Source organism: Microtus ochrogaster, unplaced genomic scaffold (assembly GCF_000317375.1).
Source record: "Microtus ochrogaster isolate Prairie Vole_2 unplaced genomic scaffold, MicOch1.0 UNK37, whole genome shotgun sequence".
NCBI classification, from domain to species: domain Eukaryota; kingdom Metazoa; phylum Chordata; class Mammalia; order Rodentia; family Cricetidae; genus Microtus; species Microtus ochrogaster.
In genome coordinates, this window is record NW_004949135.1 from 3,739,509 (window position 1) to 3,751,437 (window position 11,929).

Sequence of the window (11,929 nt, forward strand, 5' to 3'; positions counted from 1 at the left end):
AATGAAAATATACAAGCCAAATTTATCCCATGGATGCCAGAATTAATCAATTTTTGCTTAACAAAAATGCCTCATAAGAGAAGAACAAAAGCATATGTTGATCACATTTGGATGAAGAAAAATAAATTCATTAAAATCAAATATCCTATCATGCTAAAAACTTTCAAGTATTTATACAGAAGCATCATACATCAACCCAGCAATCTTCATACATGAGAAAACTGCATATGACCTGATATTGATGAATGCATAGTTGCAACTAGTTCTCTTTGCAGCACATGATAGGAATGTGAATACTCACATTTTATTATGCTACATAAATTACAATTTCTAGCACTAGAAACTAAACAGTAGAATGGAATATATGACTCATTTGCATTAAAATAGTGATTTAAAATTGTCTCTCTTTATGATACATTATCTTATACAAATAAAAACCAAAAGATTCTATCAAAACATAGATTGATGTTGACTATAATATTGAAATTATAGGATATAAAATAAACATACAAAAATCATTATTATTCCTAAATCAAAGCAACAAATTAACTGGAAGATAAATTAAGAGGCTAATTTTATGTCTAATACCTCTAAAAATATAAAAGATACCAATCTGGGGCCTGTCCTTCAGGAAGACTCTATTTTACACTCTCAACATTCTTTATTTGCCAGTATTGATTTGTCTATAGTTGAGGACTTATGAGCTCTTTCCTTTTATGTAAGCACGTCTACCATTGTTTCAATTAGAAGGACCCACCATATGTCCATATATTTGATTTTTTAGTCTCTAACACATGAAATATTTGAAACGATTATAAAGTTTAGGATTTATGGCCTTATTGGATGAGGTGTGGCCTTGCTGTAGGAAATGTTTCACTTGGGGTGGATTTTTACATTCTAGTTTCAACAACTCCTGACAGGTTAGAGTCCATTAGCACTCTTGTTATACTGCCTGAGGATCTGGTTGTAGCTTTCAACTACTTCTCTAGAAACATGCCTTATATGCTCTCTGGCATGCTTCCTTCCATGATTATAATAGAATAAACCTATGCTATTTTAAGCAAACTGACAATGAAACACTTTCTTTTATACAAATTTCTGAGGTCATGGTGACTCTTAATGGCAAAAGAATAGAAACAAAGATAAAAATTAGTGCCAGGGGGTGTTGTATTACTGTGACAGAAATGGTATCCTGATTATGTGATTAATTAGGAAAACTTGGGGACTTCAGACAAGAAAATCAGTTGAACACTTCAAGCAGGTTAGGGGGTAATCCTAGTCAATGCATGTCAGAGAGTGCTGAGAGTTTTTTTTTTTTTAACTCTGGGAGTTCAGAGAACATGAATAATAGTATGTAGCCAAGAAACCAATTGTGATATTTTCACAATGAATGTAACTGCTTCTTATCCTTATCCTAAAATTCTGCCTGTGGCTAAATTGAAGAGTTATTGATTAATGGTATTATCAGAGGGAATTTCAAGACTGCCCAACATTGACTGTGTCACTTGGTCATTAGAATTTATCTTTATGCAGGTCTACAATGAAAAGAAGCAAAGGGGCAAAGAGAAATACTAAACCATGCAAAGTGGGGAGAAAAAGGAGCACAGGAAAGTTGAGGTTGAACCCAAGTCCTATTGAAGCTGAAAAACAATCCCACACAAGTTAAGGATTATGGATAATTAAAAAGGTTATTTATTTGAGGGGAAAAACTTACAGATCACCACCAAACAACAGTCCTCTCATCACAAACAGGAAACAGAGAGTCTAGCAGCCGGAATGGGAGCCAGAAGCAAGGGAGAGGGAGCACAGTTACTGCTGCTTTTTTAAAGTATAAGAGACCATGCCCCCAGTGGGCTGGTATCTTAAAGGCTATTGGCTGAAGGAGCAGGATGTGCTCCCACAGCATCCTATGCTCAAGAAGATACAATTTTTTTTTTTTTTTTTTTGTTTTTTTAGACAGGGTTTCTCTGTAGCTTTGGAGCCTGTCCTGGAACTCCCTTGGTAGACCAGGCTGGCCTCGAACTCACAGAGATCCGCTTGCCTCTGCCTCCCAAGTGCTGGGATTACAGGCGTGCGCCACCACCGCCCAGCAAGATACAATTTTTTTAAATAACTAAGATAAATGGAATTAGAGAAGTTGTGATGTCAGAGAAAGACCCTGCCCAGACATAAGCTTCTAACTTGTAAAAAGATATTAATGGAAAGTTTAAGCTTCAAATGGAACCATCAATATCAGGAAAAAAAGAAAACAAAATGAAAAGAGAGGACCATATCCCACCCTCAGCAAGCAGGAGAACTTGACAACTTTAGACATGGTGCTCTGGCTCTAGAGTGAAGGATAGAAGAAAGAAGTTATAGAGTCTCCCTCCTGGGCTAATGTAAGCTACTTTGATCAGCGATGTGTAGGGGTTTTCCCTACACAGAGGCCCAGAGAAGCCAGAGTTGTCTTAGAGACCTCAAGATGCTTCAGATGCAGATCCATGGGAAACCTGCAATGAAAATCTATATTGAGTGAGTATAAATGAACCAAGAAGGTAAAGTGTTTTATGTTAACATGACTAGGAGGAATTTTAGATTTGAAAAGCTGTTTTACATCAGACATAAGACACGGAACAGAGAGTTTTTCCTATCGGTTGTGTTTGTGCTTTGACCCGGTAATTCCACACTGTGTTCTTTCCTTTCTTTATGGACAGTGATGCATATTCTATGACAATTTATGTTGGTATTATGTAGTTTTATAATAATTTTGATTTTCAGAGTATTACAGTTGAGAACTTTGACTTTTAAATTGTGCTGTCTGTGAAAGACAATGGTGACTTTGAAAGTTGAACTAAATGCATCCTTTTACTATGATATGACTACGAGGCCAAAGGTGCCAGGGAGTAGAATATGAGGATTTGAATAGAAGTGATTCCTTTAAAAGCTTATATTTGAATGTTTAGTCACTAGGGAGTGTACATATTCAAAAAGTAGAAAGTATTTGTTGCCTTGTTGGATGTATGCTTCAGGGTTTCAAAAGCCAATGCACAGTAGGATGTAGACCTATTTCTCCAGGACTATAACTTCAATGACATTTAATTTGCCCTCTCCAGACCATGATGATAGTATAATAAATATCCAGAACTCCAAGAAAGCCCTATTAAGTTCTTTTACAAGAGTTGCCTTGGAATTAATTATTCTACAGCAGTAGAATAGTGACAACGACAATGTCCATTTGTGCTGCCTTCATTCAGTTTGTTTGTGAAGCCATGTTGATAGGACTCCATTGGTGTCTATATTCTGTAATTGGTGAAGGAAGATCAGTAGTGACTTAAAAGTAGATTTAGCAATCTTTTATCCCACTATTTCTATACTATATCTTCTTTTTTTTTCCTTTAGAAAAAGATCCTTGAATCTAATCTTCTTTGTTTAGCATTTTCCTGACTATTACCAGTAATACTTTGGAACCAACTCCCTACCCCTAAATGTTGACAAATATTATGACTTCATATTTGAGCCTCCATGTTGGCAGGTTTTTCTTTGGGTCACTAATTCACAATCAATAAAATGGAGACTTACTATTAACTAGTTGAGCTTGGTCTTAGCTTATTTGTTTCTCATTAGCTCTTATAATTTAAATTAACCCATTTTTACTAAAATACTTGCTGATAAATTGCTCAAGGCTTTTACTTCTCCTCCTCTACGTCCTGCTTTCCTGCTTCCTCTGTTTCTGTCTGGTAGCTCTAACTTCCTCCCTGAGTTTTCTCTCTCTCCAGAGGTCACACCTATTTTCTTCCAACCTAACTATAGATCATTTGGGCATTTGGGTCTTTATTAAGCCAATCAAACTTAAACATAAATATAGCACAAAAATGTGAGCCTTATCCAGAGTTAGATCTTTTCCCACCATAGATCCAAATTTCTGCTAAAGCTGTGGAGGGATGTAGAACTCCCTGAGCAGTTGTCAGTTTTCCTCAAGAATTTAATGTCACCTAACACTATCCACTTGGCATGAAAATTTATCAGAAGTCCTTAGGATGTGAAAGTTTTTTGAGTGTTTTAAACTTTGAGTCTGATTCTGAAGCTCTTGCTAAAGGTACTGCAAGATAGGTGGTTTCTTTCTTCTGATATGAAAAGAAAGTTAATTGAGAAATATTTGAGTGAAAGAAATAAAAAGAATGAAAGTCAAATTACATATTTCCTCAGACTGATAGTTTATTGCTAACTATGATGTGTCTTCTTTGTTCTTTCCTTTCTTCCCTTCTTTTTCTTCTTCCTCTGTAGTAACTCTTGCTTCAGATTTCTTCAGTCCTTGTCAGACCTTATTTCTGAGATTCAGTTCCATTATTAGGAAGACCTCCAGTTTCTGCTCCTCATTTCAAATACGAAGAGACAGAAAAAGTTTGATGTCTGATTGTGAGACACTGACAAACTACTCCAACAAATATAACTTTAATTGACTGAGTTCTTACAGTGACAAGGTTTCTGTTGAATGCTGATTGTAAGAGACAATCTCACTAAAATATTAGTACCTAGTTTCCAACCAAGATGTACAATAAACTCAAAATTTAAACAAAATATCAATGACTAAAATATTTATGAAAAATATAGCAAACAGACTAGATATAGGTCAAATTATTAGTGGATTCTGTACCATTACTAGATACTTCTATCATCATCTTTGAATTTTATTTTGAATTTGAATATTTGAATTTTAAGTTAGGAAAGCTATATATGGCTTTCATGTGTATTTTTTGGAACCTATGTATATACCAGCTTGTGATGTTGTAAGTATTTGCAAGTTCTCTATAAATATAGATTAAAATCTACAGAGTAAAATGAATTATGACTATCATTTTGTAAATAATAAAAGGGTTTTGTATTTTTTTTCAGAAAAGATCATGAAATTCAATGAAACAAAATTTAGTTTCATAATGTAGTGAGCTTGTTCTAACAACTTGCATAAACTTTTAGGAGGTTCTAATGTGTATAATATTTGAGCTAATATTTAATCAATCCTATTTCTGTATTTCCCAGAAATGCTTTTATAGACTTTATATTAGAAGAGATTTTTAACTTGAAGTCATAGTGACTTGAACATTTTGCCCTAAAATGATACAGCTGTAGAGTGCTGTGTCCCATGTGTCTGAACTGGTGACCTCATTGATTTTTGTCTGACATCTGAATTCTATCTCTCCTGCTAGATTTCTTATGACTATCTTCAGTCCCACAGATGTGAACTTTCTTCTAATGAAAAGCACATTTAACCATGTCTGATTAGTACAGTAAATTGAGTTTATCAATGCATTTAATAAAACAAGAAAGTACTCCACCTTATATTTCTTTCTATTACTTTTTGTGGTTATTTGATTTATTAATCTTTATATGACAGAAATTACAAACACTAAAATGTGCAAGGCATAGTTATGGAAGATACTATAAAACAAAGAATATAATTATAAAGTAGATTTTTAAATAGAAGAGATAAAAGAAACCAAATTAAGACTGGGAAGATGGGCTAACCAATATAATGCTTTCTCTATGTATAAGATTTTCTGAACTCAGATCCTGAGAAACTATTTAAAAAACCTAAGAAGGGTCCACAGGCTTGTAATAAGCACTGTGAAGGTGAAGAAAGAAAGATGCCTGGGGCTTATTGGATATCTAATTGAGTTAAATCACTGAGGTTCTCTTCTAGCAATGGACCCTGTTCAAGAAAGATAGTACAGAAATGAGCAAGAAAGATACTATGTATCTCTGGCCTCTGAACGTTTATGTTTTATTCCACCACTATGCAGAAGCTAATTTTTATTAAAGAAGAGCGTCATATGTTTAATTATAAATTTTAGAAAATTAGAGTTTCTGGGAGACAAAATAATGTATTAAAAGCATTACACAGCAGCAGTCATATACATGATTGATGGTTTAGACAAATGGAAAGTACAAACTAAATGTTCTCTTAATGTAGTTCCAAAAACAAAATGATGTGGAACAAAATTTCTTCTTGATTCATTCATCAGTATATTCCATCAACTCTGAAGTCAATACCCCTTTTGCTTTTTGTACTTTATCCATGTTCCTCAAATTTTAGTTTCTCACTGAGATTTAGTATAAGTTCTATACAGTTTATTACAAACACCACATACCTTTTTGAGTATATCCAAACCTTAACTTAGTTATAAAAATGAGTTCCCAGTATCCTATCAGCATTATTTTTGATCATATAGTATTTCCTTCTTAAATCAATAGTAAAAGTAATCATTTTCTTTGTTTGCATGGATTTTGACATGCACATTGAGATTTGAAAGTGATATAAAAGATATATGCAAAATTTTAAAAGATTGAAATGATTATATTTAGAATTAAGAGGTTCCTGTTCTATTGTCAGTGATTTAAACATGAATGAAATTACAATTAAATTTGAAGTTAGAACTACACCAAGTCTTTCATATGATTATGGTCATAGTTCATCACTTTTATAGTTTATATTATAATTGATTCAGATATTTACAAAATTGTTTCTGATCTATAGTTTATTATCTTATAGACATGATACATCAGCTGTATTCTTGGTTTTGATAAATACTGCTGACTATCAGAAAACAATATTTTGTCTAAATTAAACATTTAACTAAACAGGAAATTTAATAGCATTTAGGACATTTTATTTTACAAAATATATTATATATATATGTATATAATCTGTTTATATATAGTTAAATGTATGTACATGTTTGTGTTTGACTGCATGTCTGTGCATGGATAAAGGTTGGCATCACATTCCTTCCTTAAGTGTAGCCACTTTTTTTTAAGTCAGTGTCTTTAATGAATCTGAAGTTCACTAATTTTTAGACTAATTTCATATAAAGTATTATACCCTCTACTTCCACAATTTTACTTCAAGAAAACATGAACTGCTGTGTGAAGATTTTCTAAATCTCCCTCCTAGAATATACAGCAGTGGTTAGCCTAGGTTTTAACTTCAACATTTAAAACAGAAAATAACAGTGTCCTGGATATCACATCTAAACACAGCTCTAGGTTATGAGATTCTCCCTGGAATTCACCAATGGGACCACAGCAGGGCTGTCTACCCATGCTACTAGCATGTCTGAGGTAGTAACTCAGGGCCTGTTGACAATGTAAGTGATGAAAATTCATTCTGTTTCCCAGGTTCTGTTCAGTCTAAAAGTTTGGTTGCAAGCAGACAATTAGTAGAACAACCTCTGGACAAAATATTTTACCAGTGTAATTTTAATCTCAAGTAAGGTGTCTTTAAAATCATACTCCCCCAAAATGTCACATATCCCTTTCAGATAATAAAGAGATATCAAAATACTTTTCTCTGAGAGCATGTGTACGTAGCAAGTATTTTCATTATTTTAATTTCTTATATCTATCTTCTACTTCCTCCAAATTACTCATTTAGTAAACGTTAATTGAGCTTTTAGTGTCATCATAAATTCTTAGTTTTCTTACAAGGTGGGTAAAAAGAATTTCTGTGGACATTTTTTTTCTGCTTTTTGCTGCTTAGCCATTGGAGCCAAAGTAAAACCAAAAACAAAAAGAAAACATATTCTGTCACTAGATGCAAATATTTATATACTTTCCTTTGTTCTTGAAATATTTCTAAAATGATTATGCATTATGACTTTAGTTGACACACAAAAATAAAAGCATAAGGTTTTGTAAGTATATCATTCTGCTGTTATTCTTACTGAAAAGAAAAACATTTGCTTTGAAAGAGATAGTCACTCATTGTAAAGGTTAAACACAGTTCACTGTGTTATTTTGAAGTTGCAGTACAGACAAAAAAAATTTTAATATTAAAGTCACATGTGGCAGTTTTACTATGAATGTGTCTGTAAATCAGGTCAATGACAGACAGTGTGTGAAGACAAGAGTTTATGTCTTTTTAGAGTCTCCAATCTGTTTAGACAAATGTAATCAGGCAGATTTTCAATTTTTTTAACTTCAAAATATTTATTATTATATATATATATATATACTTTTAAAAAAATAATCATGCAATATTCATGTAGCCAAAGACTGAATCAAATGACCACTTACAGGACAACTCTTGGAATGTAGAATGTCATTGTACTATGGGTTGTATTCAGGTTGTAAATTATTTTTCCCTTTGGAATGATCATACCTAAAAATAAGAATGTCAGAAATGACAGCAAAACTGAGAGTGACAGACTGGATGCCACATGCTTCATGCAATGACTTTGTCTGATATCTATTAGAAAAGCAAAAAGTATCTAAATTTTAAAAGAGAAACCTGTAAGAGAGAACTTTAAAGAAATATCAGCCCTTCTAAATGTCTAATATGTATTGTGCATTCACAAAGTACTCTTTTGACACTAAAAAAATTATATCAAAATATTAGTAAAGCATATCTTTCTCTCTTTTTCTCTCTCCCTCCTCTTCTGTCCCTCTCTGTATATATGTGTGCTTGTATAAAATTATTTTTGAAACAACTGAAAGTGAAGATAAGCCAAATTGCTTTTGGAAGGTAGATTTCTGAAGAAACTTAAATTCTCTTATTTTAAAATACTACCTCCATTCTAAAAGTATATAAATTTTGTAAATTCTGTAAGAACAAATCTATACTCACGTAAGGCTGCTGACAATTTTTATCGTTAATGTGTTTGACATATCATGTTTCTACAAGGGAGTTTTGTTCCAATAGAGTTCCTAAAAAAATTTATTATGACAAACTTGCAATAAAACATATCATATTTCAAAATTAAAAAAACACAGATTCTACATTTCTTATTAAACTTCTATACGCTTTAATTTGCCCAGAGCTCTAAAGCACATTTGATACTTTTACAGGTTGACTGTAGTGATTATTTAAGTGTACTAGCTGTTCTTTACTGAAAATACAGCAAACCAAAAAAAAACTAAAAACTAAAAACAAATATATTGTATGAGCATTTAAAAATAACATAGAAATTAATGTTATTATTAAATGTTAATAGTAAAAGCTGTAATGGAAAAAGTATTTGTACCAAGCTTTGTCTGTTATCATTTTCTGCAACTGTAATATTCATAATTAAGGAAATGAATTTGCTCTTTAGTCAAGAACTGTGATTTTTCAAGCAGACAGTTTTGACGTGAAAAGATATAGAAGTGGGTGTATGGATCCTCACTTTTGCTAACTTCCTTCTCTGCAGGTGGGTGACATGAGTGTTCACTTTTTAAGACTGTGGAATTGTGTAGTTTGTGTATGATTTTGTTTTATATGAACACTGAAAAAATTGACAAAATTGTTCTTTTCTATTTGTGAAACTAATGTTCTCCCATTTTTTGCCTCCCTTTCTATCCCTTATTTTCTCATCATTCTCATGTCTTATCTTGGGAACAAGTTTTTTTTCTAAATTTCTCAGTATTTTTCTTTTGATTTCAAATGAAAACTACTAGCACAAACAGTTTATTTGTTCTCCTGAGAACAAGGATAGTCATTGAATGTTCTCACTAATAAAATGTGGTATTTCAATAGAGTTTCAGATACTGTACTGCCTCTAAGTTATGTTACTGCAATGGCAACAGAAAGCTTGTGGTAGAAATTAATATATAATTTGAACTAAGGCCCAGTCCATGAGATGGGACTCATAACTGACTTTCTTAGTTTTTATTGCTGTGAAGAGATACCATGACAACTCTCAAAAAGAAAGTAATATAATTAGGTTTTCATTACACTTTGGAGGTTTATTCCATTATCATCATGGCAGGGAGCATGGTGTCATCCAGGCAGAAGTAGCTGAGAAATCTATATCTAAATCCATTGGTATCAGGAAGAGAAAGACACTAAGATTAGTTTTGGCTTTTGAAACCTCAAAGCCACCACGCCCCACTTCCTCTAATGAATATGTATGTATTCCAACAAGATCACAATACCAAACCTTTTCCAAGGGTTGTGCTTTGTTGGTGACCATGTATTCAAACATATGAGCCTCTGGTGGCCATTCCTATTCACATCACTAAACCAAAAGTGCTTGTGTGACTAGAAACCTGAGAATAAGTAGTCTGGATAACTAGGATAAAGCCCAATACTACTCTTCTTTAAAAAATAAATAGCAACTAAATGACCTATAATGATCTTCTACTATACTTACAAATCAATATGTTACACAGTCATTATCAGAGGAGTATCTTCCTATATCACATGGAAACAAATACAGAGATCTAGAAGGAAAAAAAATGTAGATACCCACAGTCAGAAATTATGAAAAGATTGGGTGATCTTAGAACATTCAACTTTAAGTGGGATATCTCCATTAGATTTCCTCTCAGTGCACAATGAACTCTGATGAAGAGGAGGCAGAAAGATTCTAAGAGTGAGACTTGGCAAACGACAGCAAGAAAACAAGTCTCTCTAAATCAGTGTGCTCAAAGCAGATTTCAACTTAGAGACTGAGGCAGAATGCACAGGGCCTACATGGGTCTGCACCAGTTCCTTTGCATTTAGATTATGAATTAGAATTTAATGTTTTTATAAAAGTTCTGAGTGTGTGAATTTGTAGGTTTAATTTTTTATGTCTTCTCTTCCAATCTCTTCTTTCCATTTGTTTGTTTTGTCCAATTCCAATGTGTTACTCTGTAGTATAGTATAGTGTTGGGGACTGCAGACCCTCAGACCCTGAACTTTCTATGACCCTTTTCCTGACAGAGAGAACATCTTGTTTTCTTGTGCTTGCAGCTGATCTCAGCATGAGACCCTCATGAGTTCCTGATGGCAGGGGAGTGGTTTCTGGTGGGTTTGCAGCTGAAAATCCCAAGAGCTATAGCATGGCTATTAGTTAAAAAGAGCCCTATATAAGCTACCTTGGAACACAATAACATTGGCATTCTTTTTTCAAGAATGACTGATGTCTCTGTGTATTTTCCAATCCCCAGTTCCTTGCCAAACTTGCAAACCATTCATAGTGCAGGCATTATAGTTTGAGACCCCAGTAATATCAGGAAGTAGGGACTCCTGAGAGATCACCCTTGGAAAGCTGGGCAACAGGTAAGATATTTTCAATATAGGTGCTAATAATTATGTTCCAGTATTGACTGACCAATATATGGTTCTTTTAGAGAAGCAAGACACTGCTATTAAAACTAAGGCAGCACAAGAGTTCATTAGACAGTTTCATAGTTCATTCCCTGGTTTCCACAAGCAGGAGACTTTAATATTCCTGGTTGAGAGCAGGTAAAAGCTGACCTTCAAAAATCTTTGAAAGAGTGATGGCCAGAAGACTTTTCCTTAGTAACATTTTCTCTAAGGTGTTATTCAAAGGCACTCTTCCCAGAGATAGTATAAAAAGTGAAAGAACAACTAGAGAATTTAGTCAAAACCTTTGAGGATATACAGGATAAAGAATCTGTGAAGTCTATTAAGAACTTTGAGGAGGGAGAAGTTAAAAGTACAAAAAATGGAAGAGGAAGAAGAAGAAAGGAAGGAAGCAAACAGGGATGCCTCTATAAGACCCTTGCGGCATAATCAAACCCTTGCTGCTTCAAATCCTTTTGCTGATGCTTCCACCTCTATTTACTTAGAGGCAGAAATATTAGAACTCCAAGATAGACTAAATAATCTCAGTAGAAATGGATAAATTTATCCTATCACGGTGTTATTGATCCACGAGGACAGCAGATCAGGCTGCATATTCCTTTGGCTTTTAAAGACATTAAACAACTAAAAGAAGTAGATATGGCTTATGGGACCCATGACTACCTTACAAGAATGATACCAAGGATTCTTAAGAATTTCATTTCCGGAATTCAGCCCAATTTGATATACTGCCCACCTTCATGGGATGGGACCTCTGTGGACCTCACGACTGTCTAAATTTTGCACCGTTGGCTGTGCAGAATTGTACCTAGTCTAATGGCACATCAAGATGAAATATACCTTGCAGTTAAACCGAGCCAAAATAAGACTTTTCAGGCAGCTGCC